Raw genomic sequence first — 12,317 nt, forward strand, 5'->3', positions numbered from 1 at the left:
TCAGTATCTCTGTCTTGCAATAGGCTAGTGAAAAAACAAGACCCTGATGGGACGGGATCTGGGCTTTGAGAAGCAAAGGCTTTGTGTTTTATTCTCTGTGGAACTGTAATTAAGCCATTAAAAGCTCCACAAATTAACGTAGGTGTTTGAAGCCTACAGGCATAATAATGGCCCCTAGAGTTGAATTACTTATTCGGGTTGAGACACCATTGAATTGAGTATCCCTATTAATAATTTATAACTGATGTATGCATCAAAATTGAAGCAAACAAAATCAGTAGTCTTTATTAGTTGTGGAGAAAAATAGCATGCCATGAGATGAGGCTTCAAAAAGCTGCTCACCGAAGAGCCAGGAAGGATGGAAAAGGGGAAGATCCCATAGTAGAATGGGAGTTCAGCAGCACTGATGGTGATCAGCTGAAGCTTGCCCAGATACTCAGCCTGCCTAGGTGGGAGAGCAGATTTCTCAGCCTTATTATGAGAAAAGGTTAGGTGGGGAGTATAACTATATACTGTTAGAGGTGGGGTATAACTATAGACTGTTGTCTTCACAGTGGAGGACAATTCTGCTGAAAAAAAAATTGTTTTTGCTTGCTACAGGTGAAATGCCTGTTTTTGTGTGGTCAGTCTACGATATCCTGCTGGAGTGGGGTAGTTTAAAATATGTATAAATACACATATATATAAAAACATACATATATACACCTACATATATCTCCTCTTGTCATGTTTCTCTGCTTCTTTCCTTCTGTGTTCAGTTTTTTTTTGAATAAGGACTTTATTAGTGATTTTTTTTTTAATATGTGGGAGTGCTGGAACCATACCTAAGAGGGTTTTTTGTTTTCATTTTTGAAAATACTTCCTCAGCTATTTTTTTATTTATATAATAGTTTCTGTATAAAATGCTACAAAATAGAATGAAAATATTTTTGTCAGACAAAAATCCATGAAGTAAAATTTGTCATAGGCTCCTTTCAGAACTGCAGGGTTTTGTGCACTACAGATAGAAGCCATTTAAGTTTAAACTCTGGACTTTAAAGCCTCGGTTATGTAAGTAATTTTGTTGTCTTCAAAGGAATTTCAGTGGGGCTACTCATACTCTGCAAAGTAGGTTTTTAGATATTTTGGTATATAATTAGACTTTAGTATTTCAGTTCCTAGCTAAGAGATCTCTCAGTATGTTTAGGGTCTTATACAGTGTTTCCTGCTGCAATTTTTGAGCAATGTATGAAATGACTTATATAAGTCTTGAGTGCTTCCTTTTCCATTCATTTCCTCTACACCTCTGCTTTCTAGGATTCTAAGAGATTCTCCTGTTGAGAAGACAGAATAATACTGATTTGACTGTAATTTTTGTTCAACGCAAAGTATAGAAAGGTATTGTTTTTTGAAAATATCCAGCATACTTTTGAAGAATGTCAGAAACAGTCTAACTTCTGTTAACATCTTTATAATCTGATAGACCACCAAAACTAACCAAGGACTCACGTTCTCAGGCTCTGAGGTGATTCAGTTCCCTAAAGGGAACTGCTCAGCTAGCATTGCCAATTTTTGATTCCTTGAGTGGGAATTCTCCCATGAGGAAGCTTAGAAGGGGGGCAGCTGGATCACGAAGTGCCTCAGCTTGTTAGCTGACCTGGCCAAGAGGCAGCACAACTGGTTACCTAAAATGGTCATTTAAAAAAAAAATTTGAGACCTCACTAAGTGCTTGCAACGTATGTGAGGATTAAAAAAAAGGTTAAAAATTTTGTTAGTATGCTTAATGTAGGAAAACCTCCATTATCCTAGCCTGATGAGCTACTAGTTATTTCTGTTTTCATTCTGGTGTGCTAAGCGTGCTAGTTCAACAGTTCAGCATATGCATGAGCGGTGGTTATGCTGGAGCTATCCTAATGGCTACAAGGGGAAAATAGTGCGAGTACTTCTTTTGGGGGGTGTTGACTAATTCAAATTCTTTTTTATCAAAACAGGTGTGGACCATTTCAATTAAAAAACACAAATTAATAAAACAACTTTTTTTTCAGTTCAGTCTTTCTCAAAGGCTGTAACAGAATGCAGCTATTACTGGAACCCCAAAAATGTTTTGTATATTTATTCTTAAGAAGAATTCCTCTGATATTAAAAGCTTTGTATTCTCTTTTAATTGTAGATATGAGTTATTTGTCATAGTTTAAGCTTGTAAGAAGTGTACTCCTTTTAACTGAACATGGCAATGTTTATAGCTCCTGCATATGAAAATGGATTTGCCAGAGAGGTCTTTAACAGAAGAGGGGAGGGAAAAAAAAAACACAACAACCTCCCAGACCGGTTACTAAAGAAGCCCAGAAAGAGTCTTCAGAATAGAAGACTAAGGGGATTCAGCCTATACTGGATGTCTGCCTGAGACTTGTGACAGATAGAAAGAGAGAAGACAACCAAGACAGTATTTTGTGTTTCTAGGCCAGAAAGACATTTCTGCTTGAATGGGAGATGAAAGCTATTGTAACACCTTTTTCTAGCTGGTTTTGAGATTTAAGCTTTTGCTGCTTCCAGCTCTGCTAGGTGTGCAGACCTAGGTTGTTCTACAGAATTGCAATAATGTGTTACCAGGATGACACAATTTCTGGCATAGATACAGAGTTTGTGTGTAATTTAGGCTTTGAGTAAGTCAGCAGTAGTCTTATGTCAGAGGGACTGTAATTTATGTATTTTTTGAGTAGCTTCAAGTTTAAAGTTTGTAGCTCTGTGTAAGAAGGTAGTCCAGAAGTTTTGCTTGCAAGAAGGTAGAAAATTATGCCTGTGAAATATTAATGTCTCCCAGCTGTGCCATATATAAACTTGCCAGTCTTAACTTGCTTGGTTTGTGAGATTTGACAGTACCATGGCCTACGATAGTTTGGTTACAGGCTGTGACTTTACACTCACAAGGAGCACAAAGAAACATGATAAGTAGCATTGCGAGGTACTACTGTTATTTCAGAAGGCAAGATATAGAATAGATGCAACCTTTCTAACTACAGTTGTATAAAACATATACAGTCAGAGCAACTTCTGCAGGATATAAATTATAAAAGCCTCAGGAAATCATTTCCCTTTCCGTCTTAAAGGGAATACATATTCTGTAGTAGACCAGCCAAATAATAGTCACACAAGCCACTTCATAAGGAAGAGCTCGTGGCTTAATTGCTCTCTCATTTATAATTAGAAGTGTTAATGCAGTGGTTAAAAGTCAGGAATTGCTCATGGCTAGCGCTGTGTCTCAGAAGGATATCCAGGAAATGGTCATCAGCTCAAATCAGAGGTGTTAATGTGCAATTAAAGGTCATGAGAGCTTTTTGCCAAATGAAATTAGCTGTGTCCTAGATGTACCCTTTCTTATGGAATAGCTGCTTAGCTGAGATGAATATGGCTTCATAGAAACATTCCTGTTGAATATCTGCTTTTTAGGGGAGCAAAGATTGTGGATAGTCATGGTTTTGGAACCAGCTTGGGACAGTTTAAAATCCTACTCCTGTTGTCTGGATAGAATTGAATTAAAAAAAAAAAAAAAAAAAAAGTAAATACACTTTCCTGGTGTTTTATGCTGAGCAATGGGAAAAAAAGGTATACTTTATATAGCTCAGAATTAGAAGTAAATAAACAAGGTAAGCATGTTTACTTTCAGCTGTAACTTGTAGCTCTGCTTCCAGAACACTTCATATTCGTATTCTGTGAACTAGTTTCCAGTTAGTTCAAATCCTCTGTTTCATCACAGCTGTCAATAAGATGCAGAACTGCTACCTGACCAGTTCTTCCCTATCAGTATCTGGGCCGAAGTACATGCATTTGAAATCATCTCAAGCAAATTACATTTTTTTAGATATTTTCTTCAAATTGTCGGTGTGATTTTTGAAGTCTAAAAATGTCCTGCAACAAGTCTTAAGCCTGTCTCAGCATGGTGTTGTCTGCAAATTTGAGGAAAACAGTTTTTCTATTCTATTATCCAAGTCTTTGGATGATGGTGAAATTTTTTCACCACTGAATACTCTGCTTTTATTGAATGTCAATAAAAACATTGAGCAGAATCAAATCTGGGACAGCTCTATCAGGAATTCCATTCAGCAAAGCTTTCCAGCTTAAAAATGAACTTGATATCTACCAAGATTAGTTTCTCAACCAGTTCTGAAGTGTTATTATTATATTCATCCAGACTAATCTAGACTACATGGACACAAGTACTTAGATATGTCTTCACACCAGAGATTACAATCCAGGAAGTGTGGCAGTAATCCCTCAGGATTTTCAGTGATTACTGATGGCTTAGTAAATAACCCACTTAATTGAGCTGCAGTAGTCCACTATGCGTATGTGCTATGAGCCTGTTACCTTATTCTGTAAATGAGTCATTTTGCCTTGGATTTGGCAGGAGGCAGAGTAGTACGTGTAGTCAGTCCCTCTAACTCAGCTGAGTAACTCAGTTGCCTTTCTGAACCTTCAGTAGATCTATTGTGAATTCTTTAAATACTGATAGGTTCAGCCCTATTTAACTTTGGTTTTATCTCCTCTAGCTTTCAAACTCACTCTTGCACCTGCATCACTTTGATATCTTGTCACTGTTGCAACTGCTCATAAACTATATGCTCGTTTAAATGCATGCAATGAAAACAGTATTTTTACTGCTTGATACTTTAAGTGTGCTAGCATCTCTGCTTGTAGAAGTATGGTCTCTTCAGAAATGTTACTTTGATACCTGGCACAATCTTTGGGGCAGAAATCGATTACATTTTCCCTCCTCACAATACTCATTCTTACATGTTGTGCTTCTGTATCTAGAAATGTTATAAACTATTATACTTTGTTCCATACTTAACAAAACATGTGAAGGTGCTGAAAGTTACTGACTTTTGCTGAACTACAGCAAGATCTGAAGGTAGTTACCTCTCATCAAAACAGAATTAGAATTAGACTGCTCTGGTCGTCTGCTCTCCACCAGCACCCTTTGCACTCACTAGATGGCTGTGTATCCCTATGCATGCTTACTTTGTAAAGAGGAGACTAGCAGTAGTAGTCCCTTCACCATTTGAGAGTATTCCTGATTGGTGTCCATTGCAGTAATATGGCTTGTTTAGCTCTCTGTATAGGTCATCTTGCTTTAACCATGGCTGGCCTCTCAGACCAGACTCTTCTGCTTTGAAAATATGCCAGTCTTTCCTGTCCCAAGCTTTATGAGCCTTCCTCTACCAACTGCAAATATCCTCCACCAGGCAGAATTGATTACACTGGCTGCTCAGCAAGAGTATTCATTCTCCTTTGCACATCCATTGTTTGGCAGATAAAAATAGCTAGCTATGGCTTTGTTCTATAATATCTCTGCTGTGGTGGATTTATCAGCACAGTCATGAGGAGGCACACAAAATAAGGCAGTCTCCAAACAAATATATAACCTCTCAAAAGCAAACTGATAATATGAGTTCATAAGTTATATCCGGAGGGAGTCCATAAGTAAACACATCAGCCTGGATCTTGCTCTCATTGAGTTAAGCAGTGTGACTTTGTGCAGTTTGGAACCTTATTTGTTAACTTAGCAGCTATGGCAACCGAAGACTAGACATATTTGATCAGACCAAAGATGAATGTATTTCATTATTGACAATACTGGCTATTTCAAGTTACTTCATAATAGATAATTGCTTTAAGGAATTAATAGTTGAAGCAACAAGTTTCAGTTTTCTTCTAAATTTTAGTTTTAGCTAGTTAAATGTGTTGCTTTTTACTGTGTATATCTTTTTTTTTTAAATACTATGAGGTCTTGCTTTAAGTTATATCTAGTAGCAAACCATTTCATTTGTTAATTTGAGGGGGATGGGGAGGCTGAACATTTCCCTTCCTTATTTCTTTTGAGTGTCTACTCCTGTTTTATGTGACAGTAAACAACAGCTTTCAATCTTCTATATACAATTTTATTTTTCATCTGCTTTTTTTCTCATGTCCTCTTATGCATCATCTTTTTAAAATAATAAACAGTCCAAATATATTTAGCCCTGTCCTGATGTGAAAGTTTTTTTCAGTCTATATTCAATAATATGTAATAATTTTTTCTTTACTGAAATATCTGTTTGAAAGTAATTCATAAGAACATATTATTCAGGGCATTTATTTCCTATCCCTCATTTTACATCTTAATACTTAGCTTATTTTCATGATCGTAGTAGGATGTTAGGCTGGGCTTTGTGTTTAAATATCTATATCACTGTCAATTGTGTAGTAGTTTAAGATATCCAGTCCCGTATGCTTGACCTTGAATATATTACCCTAAATGCTACCCCATCATTCTGTCCAGTCACTTTAGGTAGCTTAGAGCTTATTATAATTACCTGAGTTTTCTTTTGGTTTGATTAAGTAATTATATATGATACATTTATGAGGTGAATTTTCAAATATTCTTAAATGTATTTTTGCAGAAATACAAAGTTCATAGTTTTAAGACAAAGTTCATTTTGAATTATCAGAAATAAAAAGCTTGGAAATACTTTTATTTCCTCCTGTGCAGATAGCTCAAAATCATAAAATGTATTCTATTTCAGTAAATGATCTAGGAAGGGGAAGAAAGTTCATTTGTGGTGTGATAAATTTTAGTCAAAAAGTAACTGCTCAGCAAATTTATTCTTTTTTCTTGTAATTATTTCTGAATAGGAGAGGTCTGTTGGTGAAACTACATAGGGCCACAGTGGGTATAAGAGAAACTTAAGCCAGTTTTTATAATAAAAAAGTGTGATGTCTATGTTTCCATAAAGCGTAAATTGAATCACACTGAACTGTATTGAGATGAGCAACTATCACTTAAGAAGAACATATGACTTGAGAGAGCTGGCTTTCCTGGTAAAGAGAGATTCACTTTATGGACTTCACCTTCATCCTTTTTTAAGTTTAATTCTGCTTCCTTTGCTTTGTTATGTCACTCTACTTTTTTTATTTAACGCTTCAAAATGAAGTGCTGGAATCAGAAGCTACAGACCACTTTGTCAATAACAACAAGAGGATAGCAGTTGTGAGCTGAATTGGGAAGTATTTGACAAAATTAATCCATCACTACTGCCCTTGTTAACTGGTTCGTCCTCCTTCAAGCTGGCGCTGTCCTGAAATGTTGCAAAACAGGAACGCTCTATCCTCCTAGGAGCATCTTTTCAATTGTTTTCTGCAATGAGTACAATCCACTTTCTGAAAAATAAACTGTATTTTCTTTATCTTTCTCTGCTGCTCAGGCAGCTGCCTTTCATTTCTTTGGCAGCAGAGCATAAGCGCTATAAAACACTAGAACAGGTATTTGCAACAAAAGCATGCATGCTGCAGGCTTGCGACAAATATGATTTACATCACTGAAAACCAGGAAACCTGATTAATTCTAGTAGTTCATAACAAATCACTGTGCAGATTTATAACATTAGTAAAGTATAGGCTGTAAACTGCATGCTTCTGGGAAAAAGTTTTGAACCTGTGGTTTGCCTTTTTGTTCTTGACTGTAATACAGACTGCAGCAAAGGGTGAACTGACATATGTAATTATCTTAATAAATACACAAAGAATGTTTAAAGTTTCTGAATTAATTACAGAGCACAAAAAACAATATCCTTGAGGCAAACAGGGAAACGTCAGCTCTTATAATGCTATTAGTGTAAAGACATAGGAAATGCCCTCATGACGCAGGTTCATGCAGTCCAGACTTCTGCCTCTGCCTGCAGCAGCAGGTGGGAGCAGACAAGACTAGCCACTTTCTCTGGTCCATTTACATTCTACTACCCCAGCATCCATGTAGGAAGAAATATTGCTTTTATCCATGCAACTAGCAGGATACAAGAGGATAATGCTTAATTTTTCTGTGAAATGCTTTGGGAGGAAGAGAGAAATTGCAATCTAGATTTCTGTACATATTCACATTAACAAAACCAGTACTGAGAATGAAAGCCTTATAAACTTAATTAAAATCCAAATGACAGTGATATTCAGTTTAAAAAAAAAAAAAAAAAGTTGCCTTTCAAAAGAACTGAAGAAAATATGTCCTGAGATATCTGAAGTCATAGCAGGTCATCAGAACATAGAAAAGGTAAACTTCTAAGATCAGTTCCACCTGTGTTAATAGCACTCATTCTAATGCATATACTAAGGCCAGAGTTTGCAGATAAACTGTAGTGTACAGCACACTACAGTATGATGGAAAGGATAGATCAATAGCTTATAACTAGCACTTAGTGTAGGAAAAACAATCACCAGTGTGATCTGTATATGCTGTTGTTCATGCTTTAACAAAACAGCAGTAGGGAAACATTACAGACTTTCTCTTCTTGAGTACTCTGCTTACAAATTTTCAGGAGGAAATTCATGCTTGACCTTCAATCCAAATACTGGCGGATCAGACTGAACAAAAGGCTCCTTGCTTTCAGCCCTCTGTTTAGAAGATGATGCTTCAAGATAAAGCCTCGTCTTATACTGCCTGTCAGTCTTACCTCTTTCCAGAGTCTCAGGCTCCTTCCATATAGTATGTTTTGTGAACATGAGCTGTTGTCAGGAGGACCTTTATTTACAGTTTGAGATACCTGTCCTGAACTTTCATGTCTCCTTATATGCAGAGTTCGTGGCAGTCTATCCATTCCCTGAACAGGGGCAACCAAGCTAAGAGAGCTATTACCGCTAAAGAACTGCTGCCGGACTGTGAAGTAGTCTGTCTTTGAGTGCTTTGGTATTAGTTACTCTGATCTTTCATTTGATCAATAAACAGTGAATGAGTATTAAAGTCAGTATAGCACAAAAGAAATGTTCCAGAAGTGCTAGGACTGCAAGGAATCAAAGTCGTTGTCAATGGTATTTTGTTGCATACCAGCACCATGAGGAGAGCAACAAAAATTTGACCCACTTAGTCAAATAATGCTTAATGATTTAATTTTAAATATTACAGTTTAAATTGGATCACAACTAAATGTATGTTCATTTAGAATAAATTACTTACTGTGGTTGCAATTCAAGTTCATACGTATCTCTCTAAACTAACTTACTCGTTAATTTTATTTTTTGCAAATACACTCACTCTTATTCCATGCTATAAGTAAAATACATATTCTTCATTCAGAAATGTCAGCCTGAAAAAACTGTGTATTTAAAACTGAGTTAACAATACAAAAGAAGCCCATATGCACTTTGTAATGCAAAAAAGTTTTTTTTAATTTCTTAATGCCAGTAAAACTAAAAAATTAAATGTATTTTCATCACACTTTTATTTATTGCAAGACTATACCAAGTCAGTGATCCTCCAGGGGACTTTTCAGAGAGCAAAATTTTAGTTGTTTAGAATTAGAAAACCTGGGATAAATATTTTTCTTTATCCCAATACATGACTAGTAGCCCAAAAAATGAACAGCAAGAGAACTGCTTTTGGATTTAAATGAGAATAGGAACTCTGTTGCACTGCACTTGCTTTTATTTTAGCACTTGAATGTTTTCTCACTTAGTGCAGTGGTTACCAGACCAAGTCTTATGGACAAAAAGACCTAAAACATCTCCTGATGATACAAATTTGGGCACTCATGTTTTTAGTTCAATGGAAGTTGCCATATGTCTTTCTAAGCTGAAGGATTTTTGGTGCCAGGCTAAATGCTAATGTTGCTTTAAAAAGTGGGGTGGGTTTTTTTTCTCCATTGGTCTAGTGCCAGGGCTCATTTTCTGTTATTCCTGTGTGACTGTTTAAATCAAATTTTCTTGGTGTTCACTAATATGATTTATTCGAACAAATACATTTGGATGTGCTTGTTGCATAGAAAGTAAGTGGTTTTTGTGAGGAAGAGATTATAAATATTGAATTATTAAGGTATCAATGAAAATTCAGGGGAATTAAGGTTTTCAGTTTTCTTGCCCTTTTAAAGTTTTCTTCTATGTTTCTCAACAATTATGTGAATATTACTTTGTAGAAAAATTAAATACCATGGTGATATTTGAAACAAAATAAGCTAATCTGACTTTTAAAGTAGTCAGTTGCAGAATGACTTCAGGTCAGTACTGAATCTCTGTCTTTTATCGTTCTGTAAAAGAACAATTTCTTATATGGCAATAAGCATAAAGAATTTAGCATCACATGATTAAGTGGAGCAGCTGGTAGACGCTGTCTCTTTGCTCTTGGCCTTTTGAATGAGTAATCCCCTCAGGAAGACATCAATTGTGAGGACCATCATTAAAAATGACTATTAAAATCTTCCCATGTTCATAATATTATTTTAAAAAGTGTGCAACCCAGCCATTCAAAAACATGTTAAGTAATAAAAATGCTTTTCCTTTAAATTGACTTTACAAGGAAATAAAATGTGCTTTCTTTATTTTGAGTCCTTACTATACCATAGACTAGAGTACTTATTCCCACTTTGTATGGTTGAATCAGTAAAGTTGTTTTTCTGCTTAAGGCATATACATAGTACAATATGAAGCGACCTGACTGTGCCAAGTACCAACTCACAGCACAGAGAACTTTCATCTATTACTCATCCCTTATAATATGGTTTGGTCAAACTTTTTAAGGCATACAATATAATCATTTAGGGATATTTTCAAAGTGCCAGAGGCAGTCAGGCCTCCCATCAACTGCTGCTGGTAGTGAAGAGCTTAAGTCTTATTTATCACATAGTAAGGTAGTTAAATTTCAAAGTAAAAGATAGCCTTTCTGCTCTGTATAATCTTGAAAGAAAATGTAGTAACCTGTGTACTTCAGCTCAGATCCTTCTCTGTATCTTTTTCTAAAACTTAAATTTGTCTAGATGAGAGGATTCTTTAAAAAATATACCTAACTGTAAATCAAAGATTCCACTTCGTTCCATTTTCCTTTCCCCTCCACCTTTCCATTTGGAGGAATTAAAAGTCAATTCAAAGAGCTGAATGGAAATGAGATAGTTCTCACACTTCTAGCTCACTAATCAGTCACATTTTTTTTAATTAAATGGAGACACACATGGCTACAGTTTTTTTTAGTTCTTGACTGAATTTAATGGTATCAACCCAATTAAGAAAAATACTAGGTAATATCAAGGGTCCTTTTCATTCTGTACTTTTTCTCTGTCATTGGCCAGTAGTGCTAAAGTAAAGTATAAGCACAGGACAGCTATAGTGCAGTTCATTCTAGTTTATCTTCTCAACTTGTAGGAATCATCAGTTTAGGGGCTTCCTGAGAAAGAGGCTGTAATTTGACCAGTTGTGAGTAGCTGTTGATGAACCTCATTCCTTTGTGAACCAATTTATGTTCTGAGCTTCATAGCCTCAGGCAATATTCAACTCTTTGGTTAATTATGGGATGTAAGTTTTCTGTCACCTTCCCCTCCTCTCTCCCCCTGCAGACCTACCAATCATTTGTTTAGATGCCATCTATTGCTTTTGGTATATATATATGCATATTTATCTATGATGGGTTTCTTTTAGCTTGTAAAAGACTCAGGTTAAGCAAGATGCCAGTTTGGAGTAACTAAGTAGACTATAGTTGACTGGGAGAAAGAGGTACCTCCAAAGGATGAGTAATCCCAGCTAACATAGGTGTTGAGATGACCAAACGAATTGCTTTGGCAGGTTATGCCTAACATAGATGATTAACTTCAACTAGAAACCTAACTTTAATGTGGCTAATATTAAATGATATAAAGCTTATCTAAAAGTTATCCTACTTCTCTGTACTTTTCCTTATTCAACACAGCTTTTATTTCAAATAGTGGTGACCACAAATACATGGAATATTCAAGATATGGGAATGTGTTGGACTTATAAACTGCTACAAAGGTATTTTTTCTTTCCTTAGAAACTGGATAGGTGTGCTGGGTTAATTTCCACTTAATGTGTGGAATAAACATGAAAGAAAAGGTGGTCTGGTTCAGGATTCAAGCTGTTTTCAATAGTTTGTCCAAGAGTGTTAGCATCAGACGACGATCTATAAAAGTCATAGCATTTGAAGAAAATGTCTGAAATCAACATCAAAGTATAGCACCTATATTTGAAATTTATTTCTATTATCAAAAGAAAATATCACAATTGGCACTAATTTGTTACCTTGGCAGATTTCAAATAGCACAAAGATTAGATGGGTAAAAAAGTGAACTACAGCCTTCACTTAATTTTAGGGGCCATGTTCTCAGACAAAAACAGGCAATATAGGCCTTCTGTTTCAGGAACTTCACATGAATATCTGTCATGTAGCAATTACTGACTGAAAAAATGGGATATTTCAGAAAGGTGACAAGTTGCATGCTGAAAACAGGCCTTTAAATGCTATAATGATGTGAGGGATTACCATGACACATGGGTTTTGCTAAGAAATACTTCAATTCCACTAAAATTATAG

The sequence above is a fragment of the Apteryx mantelli genome, chromosome 2 (genome assembly GCF_036417845.1).
Source record: "Apteryx mantelli isolate bAptMan1 chromosome 2, bAptMan1.hap1, whole genome shotgun sequence".
NCBI classification, from domain to species: domain Eukaryota; kingdom Metazoa; phylum Chordata; class Aves; order Apterygiformes; family Apterygidae; genus Apteryx; species Apteryx mantelli.